A 25052-nucleotide genomic window follows, 5' to 3' on the forward strand; every position below is an offset into this window, starting at 1 on the left:
CTCTGATACCTTAGGTTCTAGCCAGCGCTATATACAACTCTTTAAATAAATAAATGAATAAATGTATTGAGGTCTCTTCCCTGCTTGAATAAAAAGGTGATAATTTCAGGATCCAAGGGCCCTATTACGGTCCGCCCGCCACCGCAACGGAGCACGGGACCGACCTCCGATGTTGCGGCGGTTTCGCCATGCAAATTAGGATGCGCCCACCACACTGGCGGGCGCTTCCTGGGCCTTTTACATCGTGGGTGGATCTGCTGGCTGCAGCCCCACTTGCAATGTAGTAGGATTGTGCACAGCATTGCCATGCACAACATGGCAGGCACCACGTGGTGAACCCCCACCGCCCCTACATCAAAAACCTCATGCCTTTCTATGGCGGCATCACCGCCATGGAAAGGTCAATTTCCACCTACAGTATAATATGAATGGCTGTGTCTTGTAGACACCGCCACCATATTGTGTCCCTTTTCCGCCCGGTCGACAATTCGACTGGCGGAAAATCAGCGGATGGTCTTTCCACCTGGCGCGATGCCCTCTGCCATACTAATATGGCGGGGGAGAACCAGGGACATTTGGTGGGCAGGTCACAACTGCCGGGCCGGCAGTAGCCAGCGCCGGTCCGGCAGTTGCGATCTGCCCGTCATCATAATAGGGCCCCAGGTTTGGTATTAGACAAACTTACTCCTGGATTACTGGTCTCGAGCACTCAGCTCTCAAGAAGGTCTCTTTCTCTAAGGGATTTATACACCTTCTAATGAATTTCCCCAAATTATCTTGATGCCACCATTCAGCACTTCTTGGGTGCATGCTGTTATGTGGGGAGAACATCTCCTGACCTGGGGGTCTAATATTATCCCCTTAGAGGATGGCGGGTGCTGCTCATCTGTGAAGTGGCCTTCTGTGTCCATATTATCTTGATCCAGGTCAAGGATGTATTTATCGAGCAATTCTTTACTCTGATGCCCTTGATCTTCCATGGTAGTGTTTTGTGCCACCCTCTGAGAATTCAGGATATGTATGTCACTTCCAACACCTTTATGACTTGTATCACATAGGACACCCAAACCTTTTGAGGTACGCTGACCTCCCGATCTATTTGAGGTGCTCAGACCTCCAATATGCGTTGAGGTGCTTAGGCCTCCAATATGAATTGAGCTGCTTGGACCTACCAGTGTGCTCATGGAAGCTGTTCCTTCAATGTTATTAACTTTTTTGTTTGTCTTTTGCCCTCTTTCTTACAGCAGTCAGAGTCTCCCACTGAGGCAGATTCCAAAATGGCCGGGATGCCCGCCACTCCCTCTCAACACAATCCCCAAGGATGGGAGAAGCCGGACACAAGTTTGAACTTTTGGAAGGCGGGAGGGACTCCCCTCGGGCGCTCCCATCCGTTGTGGGTGGCGCCCCCCTCTAGGGACCTTGAAATTACTGCTCACCGATCATGACCTTACCGCCCGACCAAAATAAATACGACAATTGTTTACCTACTAAAGGAAAAAATTCTGACATTTCCTCGATGCTTCATCGACTGCTCACTCCTACCAAGAAAACATTATCCTACAGCGGGAAGTCACATCCTTATTAAAACATTCCTTTACTGTTTCTACAAAGGAAAAAAGGCCTACTCAGCAAAACTTTATTTAAAACAAACATTGCCATAAGGGGCTGGTGGGTGGGTCGAAATTGCTGCTTGTTCCGTCGAGGGCTCACGAGCAACGAGTGGGTGCAGCCTTCAGAGCACAGGAACAAGAGGACGCTTCTTCGGATTCCCGCTCTTTTATCCATCTGCGGGAGGGCGGGGACCCTCCTCCGGTACGCCTACTGGGCGTGGTCTTCGGTGTAGGTGTCTAGGACAACCCCTCTTGGGCGGGAAAAGGAGCGCCCCAGCTACGCCGCTTCGGGCATACCAGCCGAGACACGCCCCCGCCCAAAATGGTTTCCCGGGAGGATCGAGGCACCCAACCATATGTTCGGGGGACCGAATGGTCGCCCCTTTCCATATGGCCGGGATGCCCGCCACCCCCTCTCAACACAATCCCCAAGGATGGGAGAAGCCGGACACAAGTTTGAACTTTTGGAAGGTGGGAGGGAGTCACCCTCCAGGCCGTATTTATTAAAATATGAAACAAAATTTAAAACATTAAATAAAAGTTTCATAATTATGTACAATTTTTTACATTTATTACATTTCGATGCAGACATGATCTTTTTGGCTAACCTTAACAGATCTCTAATACAAAGGTTTCCTAGCCGAGTCTAACATCCTGTAAATGCAAACATTCTAAATTAAAATTGTACATCCTAGCATTAAGGGCCAACGGCAAGGTCTTAACCGGTGTCAGATCCCTACTACCAAAAACTCTCGCCCTCACCGTGTGAGTGGCGCATGCGCAGAGGACTCTACCCTCGTTGCCAACTGTAACTTCCCTTGTCGTGGTGGGGGCTCCCTTTCCACTCGACGCCATCTTAAAGGTCGTCCGAGTTCCCGTGTGAGGTATCTGTAGGTAGGACAGCGTGGACTCCCCCCCATCCCCACACTCTCTATCCGCCGCCGCGGATATCCGGCCCCCGGGAAATTAGTAGGAGGGGCATCTAGCCGCCTCCCCCCCTGGGAGGGGCCTATGGCCGTCTCCCCCTAGGCGACCCATCCTTAGTGGGTGCCGCCTCCCCGTGGGAGGGGCCAATGGCTGCCTCCCCTCGGGCGCTCCCATCCGTTGTGGGTGGCGCCCCCTCTAGGGACCTTGAAATTACTGCTCACCGATCATGACCTTACCGCCACAGGCCGGATAGTTGACCGACTATCCGGCCCCCCCAACTCCTCCTAAAGGTCATGCTTCCTCAAACCCCTTAGCCATGCTACGAAGTCTCCTATGAGTAAATCATTCCCCTCCCTGGACAGGTGAACCCCATCATTCAGATACATGACATCACCCCGAACACACCCGTGAGGAATGCTATGCAACTGCGAAGAGCGAAACAATTTACCAATTTTATTGTTAACCCTTTTCACCGAATGGTTCAGTGCTGACACCGAAAGGCCCCCCCGCCATACCTTCCTGGGAATCATGTGGGACCAGGCAATCGTGCACCCCGGGATTCTTTTAGCCAACCAGCTAACAGCAGGCAAAATTTGTTCGAACAACACTCGTCTACCCAGTGTCACCAAGTCATTGCTCCCCAGGTGTACTATGACTACAGATGGCGGTGACCTTTTCCGCCCTAGGAGACCCTCAAAAAATGATTCGAATTGGTCAAAACAGAGCCCGCCCTTCCCATGGAAGGCCACTCTGTACCCGTATTCCCCAGCTGCGTGAGTCGCGTCACCTGCTTCGAATACGTCCCTGGCGCGCCTCACATATAAGTGGCCCACGACCCATACCACTCTCTCTCCAGTCGGTGATCCTTGACCGCTGGTCTCCTGGTGCTGGGTCGACTGCAAATTCCGCCCCGCGTGACAGGCTCGCGAAACTGTAATTCAAACAAAAGACAAGAAGCGTGAGTGCATGTCAATTGATCATTACAACATGTGCAATCGCACATACCTTTTGAAGCAATTCGAGGACCATCGTCCCAACTGTTTCACTTCCTCCGCACTCTGACCCCTGGCTGTAGCCTCAGTAGCAGCCCCTATCCTAAAGGAGTGGGTCCCAAAATCGCACAGGTCCATGCCCGCAGCAGCGATTGTCAGTGCTAGCACCCTCTGGAATTGAAACCTCGTCAGTGGGGTGCCATCCTTGTGCCTCAGCAAACTCCCCCCCATGTAACCGCCCCTTAGTGCCTAGTATTCCTCTATACACTTTATTGGGCACATGGGGGACCCTCGCGCGCGCTGCACGACAACACTATTCCCAAAAGCCCCATGGTTGGTCTTGGATCTGGCTATCGAGACCAACATCGAATCACCCCTAATTTGGACGTGATCCCTGCATAAGCCTCCCTCCACATCTTTCTTATTCCTTGCGACCAGTTCGCTCACCCGCATAGCCCCATGGAATGCTAATGCGAAAGCTGCCCGGAACAGAACTGCTTCGAAATGGGAGGAGCACGTCTCGTCTAGTTTTGCTACAAGTAAAGCCAACCTGTGTAAGCCAATCGGGCGTCTCACATCCTGCTTGCGACCCTCAAGGCGCTGCCAGCCGCGAAGGGCCTTCTTAACCAAAAAAGAATCCGTTGGGTCTCTTATGCCATGCGCCTGCGCCATGAATGAAATGGCCACCCTATGCCTACTGGCCGTTGCCGCTGATCGGCCTTCTCTGTGCAGCGCTACCAGGAACCCCAGGAAGGATTCCTCCTGACCCCAGCTCTGACTCCCTGTTGGACCCAAAAATGTGCAATAGGAACGAAACGCTCCTTCGTATGCCTTCCTTGTCCTGGGGGCTAAGCTTGCTGCCACGAGGTCTTGTAGTCCGGGGCACCGATTAGCCATAGTGCTTCGGGGAACGGTGCCGCCACTAGGTCCGCTGTAGGCAGATAACCCCTGAACGCCTGCATATGTGAACGAGAGAGTGCATCAGCTGCATGATTCAGTACGCCTGGCACATGTCTTGCCCTGAACTGTACATTCAGTCTCATGCAAAGCAGCACAACTTCCTTCAACAATCTCAAGATCCATTTGCAGCGTGCTGCCTGTTGGTTAATGCATTCGACCACAGTCATATTATCAGACCAAAACACCACTGAGCGGTCCCTGAAGTCATCAGGCCATGCCATCAGAGCAACCCAAATGGGGAATAACTCCAAGAACCCAATGTTACCTGTGAGACCGCTGGAGTGCCACCAGGCCGGCCATGTTTGCGCCGACCATCGATTACCTAAGATGGCGCCAAATCCCACGCTCCCCGCCGAGTCAGTCCACAGACCTAGTTCATCTGAAGACACTGGCGGCTTGTTCCACACGACTCGACCGTTGAAGTCCGCCAGAAATGCCAACCAAATGCGCATATCCTGGCGAACCTCTGCCGACAGTCTCGTACGGTGGTGCCCCTCTTTGATACCGACCATAGCTTGTGCAATAGAGCGTGAGAAGAGGCGGGCCATAGGTATTACCCTCAAAGCAAAGTTAAGCTGACCCACTGTCTGCTGTAACTGGTGCAGGGTCACTTTCTCTTTACCCAGACATTGCATCAAGGAAGCCCTAAACTTGGCCACCTTTTCCATCGGTAAACGGAAACATCCCTCCACAGAATCGAGCTCAATTCCCAGAAACTCCAGTGAAGTAGATGGTCCAACCTTCTTACCTGGTGCCAGTGGGACTCCAAACTCCCTCATGAGGATGCAGAAGTCGTGCAGCGCCTGCACACATCTCGTATCGCCGGCTGCTCCCAAGAACAGGAAATCATCGAGATAGTACATAACATGCCTATGCCCTGTGGCCTCGGTGAATGCCCACTCTAAAAAACAACTGAACATTTCAAAATAGGCACAAGAAATAGAGCAACCCATAGGCATGCATTTATCCATGTAATAACTTCCTTGAAATGCAAAACCTAGCAAGCGCTGATCCTGTGGGTGTACTGGGAGCAACCGGAACGCCGATTCGATATCTGATTTCGCAATCAGCGCCCCGGGCCCAGGCGATTCAACATGGCCACGGCCTCATCGAACGATACGTACCGTACTGAACAGACTTCTGGATCAATGGCCTCGTTCACCGAGGAACCCTTTGGAGCAGACAGGTTATGAATAAGTCTAAACTCCCCCGGGTCTTTCTTCGGGACAACCCCTAACGGGGAACAGATGAATTCTGCCACCGGCGGGCGATGGAAAGGCCCTGCCACTCGCCCTAAGCTGACTTCTTTTGCTATTTTCTTCTCTGCCACGCTTGGGTTGTGCTGCACCGATAACTGGTTTTTACAGAAGGAGTCCCCCCGAAAATCCCCCGCCGGGATGTGGAAGCCATGTAAGAATCCGTTCCTCAACACCCCAGCGGATACATGATCAAGGTATCTGTTTAACCAAGGAGTCATAGCCATGAGATCAACGGGTGTAGGCAGTTGGTCACAACGTTCATACTACTCCTGCTTGGACCCTCCCTTTCCTCCCGCCACGTTATTTTTTGATCTACATGAACTCTCCGGGTGTGAGGAATTCCCACAGCCCGCACACACATGCTTGAACCTACATGTTCCTTGTGGTCTGTTACAGTTGCCTCGATTGAAGCCCCAACAGACCCCCCGCTTGCCGCCATTCCCGCCGGTTTTCGGCTGTTGATCGATACCAGCGCCTGCTCGAAAGGGCACCACGGACTTTTGGGGGAAGGCCCCCGACCCACTCCCGCCCGGCGAGGATGTACCTGCCGCCCCCGGCAGGAGCTGCTTATGCCATGAGACTGAGTCGAGGCAGTCCCATGTCAGAGAGGCATCATATTCTTTCGCTTTTCAGAATTTCATGTCATAACCTTTCCATTCCTCTCCCTCATACATTGCATAAAAATCCATAATACGAGTTTGATAGCAAGACAGTTCGGTTAACACCTCGGGTTTACGTTCCCCCATAACTGCAGTAAATATTGCAAAGGCCTTCGCCCAATTCGTTATCGTTTCATCCACCCTGAATTCCGCCATCTTGGCGCGCCACATGCTCGGGTGCCACAAATCTTTCTGGGTTTTAGCATATTCCATCTCTCGATGGTCAGTTAATAATGAAAACATATTGACATATTTGTCTCCCCATATTAACTCTTTTGTGGCCATAGGGATGTGCTGTGCCACCCTCTCCCGCCTTGAGGGTAATGAGCCCTCCCCCGCCACTGGCAAAGCGAGCTTACCCGGTTCGGTCGTTGTTCCCGCCGTTTTCTCGAGACCAACTGCAGGTCCTACCGATGTCACCTGTGGGGAAACAAGAGGAAGATTCGCCTTTGCGGCATCTCGCGACTGCCACAATTGCTGGATTAGTAGCTTGGCCTCTTCGGCCGTGTCTCCGGGCGCCTTGGCACCCCCTGCCTTTCTATTGAGCCATGCGGCCAACTGGGTGGCCAATTCAGGAGGCATATCTTCATCGTTAGCGGGGGTAATCACTACCGGGATTGGTTGACCCGCGTCTGGGATTGGTACCGGGTTGTCTGCCGGTGTGACCGGGGGTACCTCTGGGACCGGAACCTCTGGGACCGGAACCTCCCCTGAAATCGCCCTCCTCTTGACCCGCTTCCCTCTACCCTCGGGGACGATTCCCGGCAAGGCCGGGCATATTACCTTCTTAGGGTTACCAGGATTACTCAGCGCAGCCAGTTGTTGTTTAACCTCCGCCAAACCTCATCCGATCGATGGGACTTGACCAAGTTTCCGCTCCATGCCAGCCATCCGGTTCACCAACCGGCGTAGCACCTTATCCGTCTCGGAACCCTTTCCTGCTTTTTTGCCAGCCATGGTTTCGTTTAACCGCTCCTCGACGATCAACAAGGTCTTGGACTCTTCGCCTTCGAGTAACTGAAAGAGAAACACAAGAATTATAAGTTCTCAAAATTGCTGCTTGTTCTGTCGAGGGCTCACGAGCAACGAGTGGGTGCAGCCTTCAGAGCCAAGGAACAAGAGGACGCTTCTTCGGATTCCCGCTCTTTTATCCGTCTGCGGAAGGGCGGGGACCCTCCTGCGGTACGCCTACTGGGCGTGGTCTTCGGTGTAGGTGTCTAGGACAACCCCTCTTGGGCGGGAAAAGGCGCGCCCCGGCTACGCCGCTTCGGGCATACCAGCCGAGACACGCCCCCCGCCCAAAATGGTTTCCCGGGAGGATCGAGGCACCCAACCATACGTTCGGGGGGACCGAATGGTCGCCCCTTTCCAGTCGCAATCCTCCTCAGCAATTAAGGACCGCTTATTAGACATAACTTGGTATAAAGTTTCACGTACATAAGTGCGCATCTTGTGTTGTATGATTTTTTTAGTTAGCTCTTCATTTATATTAGGAGTAGGGGCATCAAGCTCATCAGTTTCAGTGTCAGACAGAACGGATATTTTTAAGTTACTAGTAGCAAAAGGTATATATATATTTTTTTTTAGCCGTCCTTTGTTTTCTCTATTAAAAGTAAATGGCACTAAACTATACCAAAATCTCTTTGGAAAGAATAAATAGGCAGTCGATATGGATAAAAACAGTGTGGTCCATGCCCAATTCCGAAGTGAACCTAGTGTTAAACCTTCTCTGGGCAGCTGATTGTTGATACGCCGTAACTGTCAGTAATTCCCTGATGTCACCATGTCTCGAGCTATGAGTTCTTTGCTTAGCCAATCGCCATCTAAAATGGCAGAATGTAAGGCACGTAGGGCATTGGTCTGTAATTGGCTGTAGCCCTGTTAATTCCTCTAATGATTGTCTTGATACGTCCTGTTGAAACTAAATGTGTTGGGACGGATCCTTTCCGAAGTGGAAAATGCTTGTCTACCGCAATTGCGGCAAACAGAGCTGATTCCCTCAATGCACCCGCAGTATCGAGATGCTCTGGGGAAACATTGGGAACACATATGCGGGGCACAGAGGTTATTCCTTCTACGCGGCTGCACTGAAAGGTGGGGAGCTCTGGATATTATGAGAGCATGCCCCCCGCTGAAGCAAATTGTAACAGAGCCAGCGGAGGGGTTCCCCAGAAACACACCGGGCCAATAGAAGTGTACTTGGATAGCTCCAGTCAGTGGCAGTCACAGTCAGCTGGTGAATGGTTAAGTGGATACAACAAAATAATAGTAAATCAAAGGTACCACAGCGATACATAATAGAGAAGGTTTCCGTAAATTGGATATCAGGATACATTAACTGTAAGAAAAGCAATCATTCAAAAGAAACAGAAGGTGTAAAAATGGAGATACTTCTCTGCGTGGAGCCGCATTTAAAAGAGGCAGTCTATTCCTATTCTATGTCAAGAGGATTCTGTCCGAGAACTGTTCCTTTTACGATATATTACTTCTAAGGGCTGCATGGAGTTGGCATGAAAGGAATAATAGATAATGGTAGCCTCCGTCTTGTAATGAAATTCAGAATCACTTTAGAAATACGTCTCTACCATAGGTTGAGGAAACTAGGGGTCCGATCTCTAAGTAGAATTGCATACTTACAAATATCCTATTTGAGTAAGCAGGTGTAACTTCTGCATGAGTATTTTTAGTCTGTATTTATAAAACTTAGGATATGAGTACATAAGTATTAATGAGGAACACCCAGAGACATTTCCTGCAGATCTGGTGAGCACATTGGGCTTGATTCCCAAAGGTACATTCACACTGTGTAAGTTTATTTTTTGTTGGTCTGCATAAATTACAAGTTCATAGTAATGTGATAACTGCAGAGACTCTATCCTTGATGGATGTTTTTTCAAATTTTTAGAGACGTGCTGTTTTTTATTTACCTGTGAGAGCCACACACTTCAAATTACTTTGAACAAGGAAACATTCTGAAATGCAAGTTTCTTGCTGATTTGGTTTGGAAATGCAGTAAGCACTAACAAAAATGGAAAATGTCTTCGAATGTTATGCTCAAGAAGAATAGTGTTGTGGAAATAGAGAGGCGCTTATATCTTCCAGACATTACCTGTGAGGGCGATGAGTAGATGACACCTGCTGCTGAATTGGTTGCTTCCAACAATGTAATTATTTCACATGCTACTGCAGTGCTTTAATAGGTTGGCAATCACTTCTTGGGGAGGAATTTAGGACAATGCCTTGGATTTCAAGTTAAGGCCGCGGCCCGCAAGATAAATTTCTTAAATACAATTTAATCCACGTTCTAAACTTTTGGAGAATCTCTAGATTTTTCTAATAAACAGTCCACGATACATACTGGAGGCCGGTATACAAAACACGCATTATATGTCCCGTCGATGGAATAACTGATGCTGCGATTTGTCACTGTTGATACAGAGTCTAAATAAAGCCCCAAAAAGAAGCCGGGAGTCTGGACATCTTGGCACCAGAAGAAAGCGATGTATTGTTCGCCTCACAAACCGTCTCATTAGAGCTCAAGATGTTCTTTTCCTTCTAATCCCCATTTGTACCCCCCTTAGACATTTGTTTAGAATTAAATTAACTGCAATTTGGAAAATGCGGATAAAAGGTAATGCATTGAGCAGATATCACATGTTTTCTGAATGGTGCCTGTTCGGCCTCTTTCACGACCATTCAGGGTGCCTGAAAGAGTGCAGTGTGTGGATTGTTAGACTGTCACTCTCCAGTGAAGTCCAGCAGGCCGCAGTCCCATGGCAACAGCTGGAAAATGGCAATTAAGTAAATGGTTCACGCGCTTCCCCATTAGTTATCCCACCGCCGTGTCATTTTACAACAAGGACCAAATTGTGCCCACGTCACGTGTTCTCAACTTTACAATCAAATAAAATGTGGATTCGTTCAATTTTAGTAACACTATCGATTATAAAAGTAGTATATTTTATTTCAGAAAAAATGTTTCGTCAAATATTCTTAATTTATGGAGCGGTTAATTAGCAGATGATGTGAGTTTAACCCGCGCATGCTCCTTAAACTTTTAATTAGTCTCTCTTCAGTGAAAGTACAATGTGGGCTTTCGAATCTGACTAGAAAGAGGTTAGCGCACGAGGTGTAGGTTGGAGGGTGGGGGAGGTAAGAGGACACTTTTCTGTCGGAGCTTTTCATAATCACCGATTGATTCATGAACAACAGAAATTGCATTTAGAGCATGCGCCACAGTGTAACATGTTCTGGACATTTCTGCAACAGTGAATTTGTCTTTTACAAAAATTAACCTGGTCTCCCCCTGGAAGAACTTCTGCCAATTTCACTTTCATTACGGTTTATAAATGAGACTATTGGTGGACTTGCTGCAAGTTATGTGTAAATGTCAATCAACTTCGTGGGAACTCTTTTAGGCAGTGGTAAATAATGTTTGCTGGTTCACTTGTTATCAATAGTATGTAGCCTTGATGCACAGTGAAAATGGAACTAATGTTATCTCTTTTCTTGTTTATGTCCTTTCGCCAGGGTGTATGTCCTCCTATTTGGAGATTCAACAATGATACCATACATACTGGACTTGGAGCATTATAAACTACGCTTTGTAAGTATTAAATAAACTATTATAGCGCAATGAGCCAGATAAAAACATTTTGTACGCACTTTAGTCAACCTACCCCCAGCTCCTCCATCTACAAATAACTATCACTATTGCTATGCATTCGCTCCTAAAGATACAGAATTAATTTTCCTACACATAAAATGAATATGTTGCATACGAATAGAAGAGTATTGGAAATTGCACCACACGACTGTGATCGCTGCTGAAATTGGTCAGAAGGAGGTCATTAGACATTTTCAATACACTGCTGAGATGATTGTCAGCTGTTTAGACTGCTCCATCTCAATAGCTATGTCCCATAGTTAGTCCAGTGCCACTTACTGTAATGCTAACAGTCTTCACCCCGCCATTACTGGTTTGATCTAACTGTACAACACATTTGAAACAGACAAAGCATTATCACGAGACTGTTATTAAATGATTTCATTTCCGTTAACACAACCCTAGATGACAACAAATTGGATCTGATAAAAAAAGGTTGCGCACGCCATAATCTTTCTCTCCGCAGTCCATCATTTAGGAACATCTATCACTATTTTTACCACTAATTTACTAGATACATTAGGTACATTTCCATTTAATAATCGGAACATGGCTTCATCTGTGAGTGGACAATAATCTCAGCAGTACCACCCTAGTGTAACCTCTGGACCTGATTGGCCAAGAGAAGACCATCACCCCTTTATGTTACACTCTTCAGGTGATTACATCAGAAACTTATACTGCTCCTTCACAATAGCTCTTCCCCTTAGTCGGCCTAGTCGGTCATATTTAGAGTATGGACCCTCCAACTATTGGTTGCATCCGATAATATGAAAATGTAATGAAACAGAGAAAGTCATATCACTGAATTTCTCTTACATTATTTGACTACATTTAACACAACAATACTATCCCCAGGTAATGAGTACACACGTCCATCATCATTGCTAAGCTGCTTCATTTCATCCATGTATTATTGTAGGAAAACAGGTTTTTGTTGCAGTACCCCCACCTGTTGCCTGGTATCTGGTACTACTTAGACTGAGAGTGTGTGGGTTCCTGCTAATCAGGTCCCCGGCACTAGTGTTCTCTCCCTAAAACTGTTCCACAGTTGGCACAGCTTCAGCCTTCTTTAAGTCCTTAGTAATAGGTACCCCTGGTACCTAGGTCATTGGGACTGAAGAGGGTTCACCATGGTTGTGGTACGAATTGTGCCTCCCTAGGGACCTCTCATCAAGACCTTGCAAGCTGCCATGGCAGGCTGCGTGTCTGGGTGCAGACAAAAGTGAAGAGTCGGCATGGCACACTTCCATGTGTGCCATGCACACAGACACTGCATGATATTTAGGTAAGTCACCCCTATTGCAGGTCTTACAGTCTTAAGGGGGAGTGAAGTGAAGTGAATTTCTTTATTTGTATAGTTAGTAAAAACCATTACAAAAAATAAAATGCCGTAATATTAAGAACAAGGAGTAATAAAACTAAACTGGAGGTACATACAGAATTAGAAGTTAAAATCAAGTAAAAAAAGATGACGTTTAAAGTTCAGGAGACAGTTACAGAGGGAATGGTTACACAAGTATTATATGTTCAGGGTATGGATTGGATCTTTACCAAAGTTCCTCTCTTTTCCTCAAAGATGGTGATGAATTTAACTGCTCTGCAGATCAACTGTGGGTCTCTGGAACACAGGACTTGTATGATCGCGGAACGACAAGTGCGAATACCATATTGTACAAACTTCGCTTTTAGCCTGTTCCTGCGTTCCTGGTCCAGTGCGGGACAAATGCAGATCAAGTGAATGAAATCTTGTTTTGCTGCGCCACATAGGTCGCACTCCTTGGTCACTGGGGTTCTCCAATTGGGTTGATCGGCATTGGTCGGCAGGTTCCCCATCCTTAGGCAAAGGTATTTATGTTTGATATGTGATGAGAATGCGAGTTCCAGGTAGGCTGCTGGCATGGACTTTTTATATGATTGTATGGTCATCCAGGCATGTGAGCGATGGCTCAGGGCTAGCTTGTCATTAAGCAATGAGTGCCTGTTGGCTGCCTTCTTTACTGCCTGTTTGAACGTTGGTACAGGAAGCTTGGTTTCCCAAAGTGCTGCTAGTTCAGTGGTTTCAATGGATTGTCGTAGGTATTTGGCATACTGGGAATTCGGGCTGTTATGTATTGATTCCCACATTGCACGGTAGACCTCATTGTCTAGGTTCATCCAGATGCCATACCAAAATGTAACAGTCTCATATTTTTTCAGCAGTACTTGAGACTGAAGGCCAAATTCGAGTCGCACTTGCGCAGGTGATGCATTGTGTGGTAGACCAAATACGCGCTTGTAGACATTTGTTTGAATGTTGTCTATTAGGTGTGCGCTCTTTCCGTGGTGTAACACGCTTCCGTACGCTATAGTTGGAAGTAGCTTGGCTTTCATTGCGGTTAATAGAGGGTTAGATAGAGGGCCTTTAAGTTTGGTGGCTAGGGTACTAAAGGCGTGCAACAAGGCAGTGCCCTTCTTTTCCATGGCATTGAGATGTGTAGAGAAATTGAGGCGCTTGTCCAGTGGGATCCCCAAGTACTTATAGCTTTCCACTACTTCTAATTTGTTGTTATTTATTTCCAGGATAGGTGGAGGCTTGCGGCATCTTGTTATTACCATGATCTTTGTTTTTTTATTGTTTATTTCTAGCAGGTTCTGTTTTGTGTAACCGGTCAGTTCATGTAGGAGACGCTGTAGGCCTATTTTGGTCTGGCTAAGTAGGACCACATCGTCTGCATAGGATAAGTGTGTTAAACGTAGGTTTCCCAGCCGCGGTGGGTGAGCATTGAACTTGTCTAGCCTTGTTGACATGTCAGCCATGAATAAGTTGAAAAGATGTGGGGCCAGAACGCAGCCTTGTTTGAGACCATCATAAGTGCTGATCTTCCGAGTTAGCCGCTTTCCGTTGTCAATCTTTATCTGCATCCAGGTGTTAGTGTACAGATCCATTATAGGAATTAGGATTGAATCCGGCAGGCCCTGCTGCTTCAGTTTTGACCAGAGTAGATGCCTACTAACCCGGTCGAACGCCGCCTTAAAGTCTATGAAACAGGTGTAGAGTGCCTGATGATTTTGAAGGCTTTTTTCCGCTATTAAGCTTAGCGCCATTGTATTTGCTGCAGTACCCATGCCACGGCGAAATCCTGTCTGATTTATCGGAATTTTATTATTGTCTTCGGACCATTGAGCAAGATCAGCTAATACCAGGGATGCGTAATATTTCGCTTCCGCATCAATAAGTGCTATAAGGCGGTAGTTGGCTGGATTCTTGCGATCTCCGCCTTTATAGATTGGATTGATGATCGCCCCTCTCCAGCTTTCAGGGAGCCGACTAGTGTTGTTTATTGCCCTGAATAGGAGGTTGAAGTTACAGGCCCAGTAGTGGGGATCCTCCTTATAAATTGCCTGGGGGATGCCATTAGGTCCTGGTGCACTGTCTTGTCTACTTTTCTTTATTATTTGTAGTATTTGGAGTGCATCATCTGTCCATGGTGGTTGATCTGAAACCTCCTGTTGGTTTCCCGGGACATTTGACCAAACACAGGCAGTGCCCTTCACAGCCGGACTCATTGGTGCTCTAGGTGCTCTTGAAGCAGTTGTTATCGGCGGTGACTGTATTTTTATCGAGAATGTGTCAACCAGGTACTGGACCCATACCTTTTCAGTGATGCAGGTCATGCTTATGGTTTGTCTTGGTCTGTTCAAAGAATTGACTTGCAGCCAGAACGCCCTGGAGTCAGATTTTTTTAGATTGTGAAGCATTTTGGCCCAAAAGTCGCTGACTCGTTTTTTCTTTTCGGTCCAAATCAAGGTCTTATAGTGCTTCCTTATTGATCGCACTGCTTGCCAAATGTTTGAATTTGCATTGTGGCCTTGTGCTTGCCTAGTGAGCTTCCGCAGGCGTCTTCTTAGGGACAGTGTAGTCCCACTCGTTTGATGGATCTTTGTTTTTTGGTTGACACCTGTCCTAGGTAGTTTGCTTAGGAAATCAGACCAGATTTCTGGGCACAGATCATTTTCTTGGGTTAGTGTTTGGAATAGCTTCTTGGCATCCTGAGCTATTTGTGGTAGAGTATTGCTCGTCCACCTTAATCTCTTCAAGTTGATTGATGAAATTTCACCGGCTGTCATCGGTGCTTGTAGATGTCTTGGTGGAGCCAGTGTCATTTCAACGTGCTGCATCGAGTGGTCACTGTCTAAAGTGCATAATATTCGGAAGTTCTTTATCAATCTTAATAGGGCTAATGTGACTATGGTATAATCCAGTATTGTGCTTGTGTTTGGGCCAATGTAGGTGGTAGAAGGGGGTTTGTCCTGGCTAGTTCTTCCATTTATCACCCGTAGTCCTAAGTGCTCGAGGTCCCACATCAACTGCCTACCCACTTTGTCTGTTTTCTTTGTGGGTGGAATCTCTTGGGTTTCGACGCCCCAAAATTCATTAGCTGTGACGATATTGTCCTCTTCTTCCGGACGATGTAGAAGATTTGTGTTGAAATCACCTGTAAGGATGATCTCCCATGCTGGTTGTTCAAGACGGAAATTCGATACGACGCTGCAGATGCGTTTGAAGAGATCTTTTTTAACTGTAGTGTTCGGATGGGCGTATATATTAATTAAAATAATGGTTCCAGTGTTGGTCTCTGTTACCCTTTCCAATTTGATGATTTGCATGTCTGGCGCCGGTGTGGCCAATTGGCATACCTTAATGTTTAATTAAGTGGCTATGTAGACCGACAGTCCCCCTTTTGCACGGCCATGACGCTGAGTGCGGGTCGCACTAACGTGAAATGATAATCTGCCTGGTACATCAATTGGATCCATTAACCAAGTTTCCTGTAGCGCTATGATGTCGTACATATCCCAAGAGTCTGTTTTCCTACTGTCATTTAAGATGCATTTTGCACCTGCAATGTTCCAAGAGAGAAGTTTTATTGACTTTCCTTCAGGTTTTCCGACCCGACTATAGGTTCAGTCATAATTAGGACGTTGTTTCTGTCTATTCTGTTGTTCATTATTATTATCTTCAGCCCCCTTGGCACCTTGCAGGACTGAATATACTGGTCGAATTGCCCATGATTGGTCTTCTCTTTTGCTATGCTTCCTGAGGAGGGGGGATGGATAACCCGGTTTTACTTCTTCTTTGATAGTGATTCCCCACTCTTCAAATTTGGCAAATTCTGAGAGAATTTTCTTGACGATTCCCACATTCCTCCAAGTTGCAAGGGTGCCTTCCTTGGTAGGGTTGCCACTGAGGGTGATAAATTCTATTGCTAATAGATCAGTAGATGTTATGTGGCTTAGACTGGGGATCGCCATTGTCAAATGTAGAATATTTCCTCGATTCAGGAAGTCTTGTGTGCCTTGCGCTTTGTAATTAGGGATGAGGAGAAGCCTTCCTACTGGTGCTGTTTTCGTGTCGTTAATTTGCTCACAGCTGAGGTGTGCGTGATCGTTCGGCCGAGATCTCCTCAATTGGTATCTTTCGTGGTCCTTTTCCTCATCACTTGGGTGTTTTGATGTTTGGCAATGGGCGTCGTTCTGTGATTGCTCGTTTGGTATACTTGTCTTCGCCTTTGCTTTTAGGCTAGCTTGTTTTAGATCACCTAGTTCTCTATAAAGCTTGTGTTCACTTGCGCCAATCGCAGGGCAAGGTTCTGTCCTTCTTGAGATTATAGGTCCTACTCTTTGTTTCTGTAATTTTAGATCTGTGGTGATCATTACTTGTAATTGATCCTTAACGTTCTTGTCCGTGTTTGCAATGACTAGCCTAACATTCTTATTGTCCTTTTTGTCTGAAGTGTAATTGACACTTGGGGTTATAATCGGGGTGAAGGAGATTTTGTGATTATTGTCCAACCCCTTAGCAACCAACCTATAACATCCCTGATTGTTTGCCTCATACTCATTTTGTTTGTGCTCTACTGTGTAATGTTTTGTACCCTCTTGATGAGCACCTACTATTTGTCGGGGATTGTACCCAGTGTCTTGCTGTTCGTATTTTGGACTCCCTGAGTTTATGTTCAATTGTGCGGCCTGAGAGTCTTCAATTCCCAGACTTCCGTCTGTGCCGCTCAAAGTAGTTACTAAGCTTGCAAGCTCGACATTGGATGTGTCCAAAGTTGCTAAGTTTGTAGCATCAACAGTCCCCTCCGTGGGCGTCGGTGTTTTAGATGTTGCCATGCAGAGTGAGTCTTTTAGTATTTTGGGCATGCCTTTTTGTCCATCATTTTTACGCCCACTCTTTAAGATTTTGTGCTCAATCTTAGTCTTTGTGAGTGGCTGATGTGGCCCATCGTTAAGATCAAATTTGGTTTTTGATTGAGTTTTTAAACAATTAAAGATGGGAAAGTTGATTAGAGCCTGCTTGTTGACAGGTAAGCTGTTTGTCAATTGGTTTCTATTTTTTCTCGCACGTTTTTTCTGGCGTTTGGTTAAACCTTTATGGGTAATTGGGTTTTTTTCCCCGTTCTGCTCAGGTTGATCTTTTTCTAACGATTTGTGGCTGTTGTTGTGCCTTATCTCCGGGTTGAGCCCTATTAGTTTTGTTTCTTCTATAATATCGTCAGATATTTTTTTTTTTGATTTCTCTTGCTTCATTTTTTGATCTATTATTTGTTGTGTGCCTGCCGCTGTTTGGTCTTCCTTCCTCTTTTCGAGTTTAACTGAGTCATTTGTTGATGAGTTTTTACAGTTGATGAAGCTAATGAGGTCACTTTCATTTGATATACTGTTGTTGCCCTGATTTGCATGCTTGCATTCATGTAGGATATCTTTGAGTATTGATGGCAGGTCTTTTAATTTTTCCAGTATGGGGCTGCAGGTACATATCGGCGGTGGTGCCCAGGGGCGGATCTGATCCTGGATGATGTCAAATGTATTGACCATGATATCCAATTTTTTGTTTATGCTGGATATATGTTCAGCTATTGTACTCATGAGGTGTATTTGAATGTCAAGTTTGTCTGACTGCATGTTTATAGTTTTTATTGAGGTTTCAAGTATGTTGCCCAATGCACTGTGCAAAGTGATTATGGATTCAAGGTTTTTAGTGAGATCATGTTTTCCTGTTTGGCGGCATTGATGTGCTTGAATGTTATTTACAGGGACTTTCCGGTGTGCATACTCATTAGGTGTCATTTGGGTTCGCCCCTCCACATTTGTTTTATTGTTTATTTTTTTGGGACTTTTTGTTGTTGCTGGATCCGGCAAGACCAGGACACTTGAAATTTCTATTATTGAGGGTTCCTTATGACTGAATGAGTCTGTAAGCACATTGGCGTCTACATCCTGATTCGACTCACTGAATATCTCTATCACGTTTTTATCTAGTAACTCCAGATTTGATGGGGTATTTATGTGATGTCCGAGTGGTATTATTTCCTGGGCCTCGATTGTAGTGGTTGTTGATGTGTTTTGTTGTTTTGTCTGCTTGGCGTCACTTGCACTTATTTCTCTATCCTGCTTTACTTTGTGTGCTGTTACACTACCTTTGTTGTCTGTGAACTTTTGGTGCTCCAACCAGTAATTAGACTCCCTGATTTTTGTGTTTTAGCTTTTGTCATTGCTTGGTTTGAGCGCGACTCAAGCCTTGGAGTTGAGTGGCTGTTGGGATGTTCCCTATAATCTGCGTTGTGTATGCTGGAATTATGACTTCCGTCATTGTTTGTTAAAACCTGAAGGCTTCCAACCATTGAGTGGTCTAAATCTATAACGCTTGTTAATGGGACTGTTGATACAGATGTCATTTCAGTTTTCTTCGGGTTTTTGTAAGGTGAACTCTTTTTTGAGATTTCTTCCCTGGCGCAGTCCATGGTTTTGCTGGTGACTCCTGATGGTGTTGGATATTCCACTTGTTCTTGCACTGCGTCCAGACTTTTGTTTTCCATGTGTACTTGAGCTTTGGTTTGTATTGTGTACTTGTTATGCTCTTGAATAACTTGCATATTCTTACTTGTTTCCCCCGCTTCATTGCTAATTGATGTGTTCGTGTTAGAAATGGGCAGTGGAATCTGCAAGTTTATCGACTGTGCGCTTGCCTTGCTTGGGGACATTGGCTTTTGTAGACCGTTTGGTGTTGCCGGCATTGTGTAAATAGCAGATACAGGGTCCTTCAGAAAGGAGAATTTGCCGGTGGGATTCATTGAGCCAAAGATTGAATAAATCGGAGGTATTAAAGTGGTGGCTGCACTATCCTCTGTGACTGAGGTCGGGGTTTTGGTCTTTGATTTTCTTTTAACCATTTGTGGGGGGTTCCTTCGTGTCCTCCCAGACCTCATTGCTTCCAACGGCTTCCGCCTACTTTGATGTTCTTTTAATGTTTCTTTTGGTGGATCTTAATGTGAGTTTACGCTGGGGATCAAGGCTGCTGCTACCCCTTTACTACTCCTTGTGGGGTTTGATGTTGGCTATGTCTTTAGCATAGTGTGTTTTCTGCCTGCAATTGGCTACTTGCCACGCTCACTTCACTTGTCCACTGCACCAAATGAACACCTGATGTTTAATACGAGGTTTTTATGTGTTGCCCGTTCCTCCCTGGCTGTTCCCAGACCGCTCCCTGGTCTTCCGACTCGCTGGTTCTTGCTGGCGCACTGGCACTCAGAATCTGGAGTGTAAAGTTAGACTTAGAGCTCCGCCCCCCCACTCGGCAGCTGCTCAGTTGTAACACAGTTCTTACACCGTTTGGTTCTTTTACCTTTTCCCTTTCCCTACACCCTAATCCCTATGTTCTTCCAGAGGTGACCTTTGCCCCCCTTCTTCTAAGGGAGAGTGCATCATATCACATGTGTGGTCATCTGCATGAGCAGATATGACCATGAAATATCTATGTCCGTGGCTTTCGATACCGTCTCCCACTCCATACTGCTGGACCGGCTGCACAAGTTAGGGATACATGACATGACACTCCTCTGGCCTGGATTAAATCCTTCCTGACTGATAGAACACAACAGGTGTAGTGCCGGCCCTATTTTTCCAAAGATAAAAAAACTCTTTGTTGCGGTTTCCCTCAGGGATCGGCGCTTAGCCCCCTCTTCTTCAACGTCTATGTGTCTCCAATAGCAGATGTAATAGAGGCTCACCGAGTCAGAGTGGTCTCTTATGCTGATGACGCTCAGCTTATTTTCACCTTCAGAGACCACTCTGACAATACACTCGTGAATTTCAAAGCCTGCCTCTCTAATATCAAGTCCTGGATGACACTTAATACCTTGAAATTAAACACTGACAAAACTGAAGTTTTATTTTGTAACCAAAAATCTCCTCGACCGTCGATGATGTGGTGGCCTCACGAGCTGAATCCCCCCCATCTCTGGAGAAAGTGGCTCGTAATCTAGGCGTCCAAATTGACAATGAGCTGACATACAAAATCCAAATCCACAAAGTGACCTCTGCCTGCTTTGGCAAGTTGCGTATGATAAATAAGATCTCGCCATACCTGCCCTTGGACTCTCTGAAAACGATCGTACATGCCCCCATCACCTCCCACCTAGACTATTCTATTAGCCTCTATGTGGGCGCCCCAGCCTATCTCCTACACAGGTTGCAGATTGTGCAGAACGCTGCAGCTAGGCTGATTTATAATGTTCCCTACCGCCACTCTATCTCCCCTCACTTAAAGAACCGTCATTGGCTTCCGATATCCGCCCGCATTCAGTTTAAGGCCCTGGTCCTCACCTTCAGGGCCTTGAAGGGCAAGAGCCCGGGATATCTAAGAAGCAGGCTGAAGCTAGTACACTCATCGCGAGCACTCAGGTCCAACCACCTCCGCCTTCTGCGACCCCCCCCCCGCTTCCTCCGGTCTAGAAAAGGAGGCAGAGCCTTCGTGGTGGTTTCATCAAAACTTTGGAACTCCCTCCCGCTGAGTATTCGACTGATTGAGTTAGAATCTCAGTTCCGATGTTGACTCAAGACATGGCTGTTCTCCAGCGACTAACTTCTTGGTTCTTGCCGTTATCATTCACAGCGCGGGGACACCCCCGCTTGGGGTAGCCACCCGCCTTACAAATGTTATCAATAAATAAATAGAAAATAAATATGTCCATTCTGGGAAATTGTTAGTGTGCAAGGAAGCCATTGAGAGTACATGAGCTGGACATTCGTCATTAAGTGTTCCCCAGCACTGCAATGGCTTCACTTTACCCGGAAATATTTGTTATAAAACATCTGCTGGTCTGCCTGTATTCATCAACTCCTGCACCAAAGTTGACTCGCCCTGCAGGAATACTCCAGAAACCAATTAGACCTGCCTGCCTTTGACAGAGAACACCCTTGATTGGTGGAATCAGTCCCTGGAACGGCGCAGGCCAAGTCCGAAGCAGCAACAAAGTGCTCACCGCTGGGTCCATCAAGGTGGTGACCCACAGCGAACTGGGAAGAGTACTCCAAAAGTGGTAGCTCGCTCTCAGCAATGCTTTGAGCCCTATTTCACTCCCAAAGACCACCAGTCTGTGAGGTCCTTTTCAACTTTATTTGCCACAGTCAAGGTTGATGGCAGCCAGCCTGGCCACCGACCCCATCAGTCTTCACTCCAGCCAGAGGGCACTCCACAGCACCTGCGACTGATGTGGAAAATGACTCTGCTTCTGTGATTTTGCATTTCCTGTTTGGTGGTATTGGCTGTGTGGCAGATACTGTCTTGCCACAACAGCCATTCATTGACGGACCAACCAAGGTGCATCTCTGGCACACCCAGCCCCGGTGATGGACATTTCCACACGTCCCTGCATCCAGTGTCCCTGAGCAAGGTAATTGAGAACTGCCTATTCCACTCAGGTCTTAGACCCCAAATACCTCTGCTCCGAATAAGTAGAAACCAAATCCAATACCAAGTGGCCATTGGCACAAGACTTGAAAAAACCCTGTGGGCTTTTACCCCTGACTGCAACTGTCTTTGCTTAATGGTCCTTCCTGTCACCCGATTTCCCCTATTGCCTGCAATACTAAATTGTTTGACGGTGACGCAGGTTACCTCTTTGTATTCTACATTGTCCATCACCGTAAATACTTGATGGTGTTTAAGCATTTTCTACTGCATTTTTGCAACAAATCTGCCTAATCATACTGATTTTTGTGACTAAAATTTATATAAAGATACTAATTATATGTGCAAAGGGGTTTTGGATTATTCGTGAGTGTCTGTCTCATTTATTGCCTCTGTGAATACAACAAATGTTGAGCACTACCCTGCGATAAGCCTAACTGTTTGCCCAGAATACCACAAAAGAGAGCATTAGTATTATCTACTTGTGCCTCTGCAAAACAATCTGGAGCCCACTGGACTTTGCACAGTGTACTTCTCTTTAGTACGCTAGCTAGAGAGCCAGCTTCCTACAATTATGCTTTAGGGAGATAGCATAAAACTGTCTTTGAATGTTCTTTGAACTTGACTACTTTATACATGTGAAAAGCAAAAAAAAAACAGTGAGGTAAACAGATCCTCATTGTGATATTTAGCTAAACATTAGAATACTTGATGCATACCAGGTTAACCCTTTGGGTGCTCATGACGGAACCATTCCATCATGAGTACATGAACGGAAAATCCCTCTGCTGCAGACAGGAGAGAGATTTCCCTTTTTTTGCCTTGGGTGGTGGAGAAGAGCTTCTCCAGCCTCCAGCGGGCTGTTCGAGGTTATCATTGTAATGACAACCGCACGTATGGCGTTCTGTCATCATTACAATGAAAACAAAACTGAAACGTAGTTTCAGTTTCACAGTTTTGGTGCTTGTGGGGCTATTTCAGCCTCCCGATCACCGAAACACATTGGAGAGGTATTGTTGGAAAGGGGAGTATCTCCTCACTCACAGATAGACGAATGGCAAAAAGACTGAGGACATTTGCTCAGGAGGTGAGAGGATTAACTCTAGGTGAGGGCCTATACTGTTTTGGTAATAACTACGCTTTTGGCAACTTTGCACTTTCTTTGGGTGTAAACATTTTTTTGATGAAGTGCAAAACTTTTTCCTTGGCTAATTTAATAATGAATCAGCTATTCATGGGTAGATAGTTTGTCAATACATGTGGTATAAGCTAAACTTAAACACTTTGGTATCACTATTTGGACCAGACTTTTCTGGTGTGAACTTTTTCTTGCTGACAGACCTCGATCTTCCAAGCGTAGATTAGGAAGAACTTACACTATCTTTCGGTGAATTTCATCTTTCAGCATATTAGCTCAGTGAGATACTGGTGACTCGTAATGTAGATACTTGATCCATCATTGTGTATATTCGGGCAATGAGTATTATGATGATACCTTACTGTTGCTCTTTGTTCATAGACCTTACCTTCTTTACGCTAGGGGGAATCCCCAGCGATTATATATTAATCAAGAAGGATTTTTCTTATAAGATTCAATGGCATCTATTTATCAATGAAGATTGACTCCATTCTTGGAAATTCTTATCTCAGTGAGTATGATTGGATGTTTATCCTTTTTTTAATTTTAATAATGGGATTCCGGACTGGGCTCACTTTGCATTTTCAATTTTTAAAGACCGAAAAACTGAGGCTTTAATTTGGGTGAATGATAGCACACTGACAGGTGATTCACAACACAAAATATAACTATTCTCCATCGGGAGGCCTTCTTTATTGGTCTTGATACTACGTCATATTTTAAGTGAGTTATTTGTATTTAGCTATGAATATTATTCAGCGAAAAATGAAGATATAGAAACCTTACAACATATTATATTGATGGTTCAGTGCCTATTAATTTTGTTTATCCTTAAAACGTATGCTGTGGAGATTACTAACTGATTTTTAGAAGAATATAACATCTGTTCATGGAGGATTTGAGAAGCGTGGAAATAAGATGTAGATGATAACAAACATGATTGAACTATCTTCTTTTTAGCTTGAAAGGTGACATTTATAGGAAACTGGTTACCATCCCTCTTAGTTCATTGAGAACGAATTGGCGTAGCCAGAATTTATAAGATTGTATAGATTCTTTGTGCATTGTGTTTTTTCTTGATGTCATGATCTATGTAGATCTATTATAAAAGGAGTCTTAAATAATCGTGAAAATAACCGTTATCATTATTGTAAATTAGAGTGTATGTAGGCAGGGGGTCGCTTATGCAATTTTGACGGTTTAATGATTAACAGATGCTCTTATGGTCAAAGAATTAGGGACAGAACACACTAGTCTTGCTGATAGTTGTCTTGTCTATCTTGTATCTTTACTTAAGTTTTGTGTTTTCATTTTGAAGTTATTTAGTTGATTCTAAAAAATGTTTATTTAATTGTTTTTACAGCCCTGATAAAGTCCTTTTACGGTGAAACGCGTTGGCTGGGCTGATGCATGTATTCATTCTTCTAATTGTGAAAATAAAAGCAACATAACTAAATTCAAGGACTATCAAGACTCCCGTCTACATATGTTTTCATGAATAACATGATTTAAAAGATCATATTGTAAATGACATTTGAATTGCTTTAGATATTAGGGTGCTCCCTGATACTACATTTACTAAATCTGGGATAGATGGCTTCGTTGATATAATTTTCTCATGCTATAATTTTTTACTTGATATTAACATTGAAATCAATTGCAAATAAATGCTCCTTCTGAACCCCATGACTTCCATTTGCAATTGTTGCAATTGATAGAATGTGGCTGCCTTAACTTGAGAATGGGAATCAACAAAAATTTTCGCCAATAAATAGATTTTACTTTTATATACTCCTTTAGGAGATTATGATTCTCCATTTGTATTTGCACATTTTTCCACCGCTGTCCAAAATATTCTTGTCTACTCCATTTGTACGACACAACAGACCAGTTTCTATAGGAAGAGTGCTTTCTTTATTTGCCAATAACTATAGCGTAGTTTGATGAATCCTCACAAAATGTTCAAAACTAGATTGCCACAAACTTTAGATGCTGTTATGAAAAGTTCAAGTGGGAAAAGAGAAAAAAAGGGGGGTCCCAAATGCGTTTTCCCCATTTTAATTTAAATAGGAATCTTTAGACATGACTTCCCCTCGAGCAGCT

The 25052-nt window shown here is 45.3% G+C and overlaps 2 long non-coding RNA genes across 2 annotated transcripts in view; both read left to right on the top strand.

The window, feature by feature from the left end:
• LOC147688684 (uncharacterized) overlaps positions 1–25052 on the top strand; it is a 278892-nt gene that overhangs the window by 106050 nt on the left and 147790 nt on the right. The window lies entirely within an intron of this gene.
• On the top strand, positions 10947–24405 carry LOC147688685 (uncharacterized). The gene is made up of 2 exons (XR_015300541.1): positions 10947–11013; positions 24313–24405. It is a non-coding gene; the product is annotated as an uncharacterized LOC147688685 (long non-coding RNA).

This window comes from Lissotriton vulgaris, chromosome 10, assembly GCF_964263255.1.
Source record: "Lissotriton vulgaris chromosome 10, aLisVul1.2, whole genome shotgun sequence".
NCBI classification, from domain to species: domain Eukaryota; kingdom Metazoa; phylum Chordata; class Amphibia; order Caudata; family Salamandridae; genus Lissotriton; species Lissotriton vulgaris.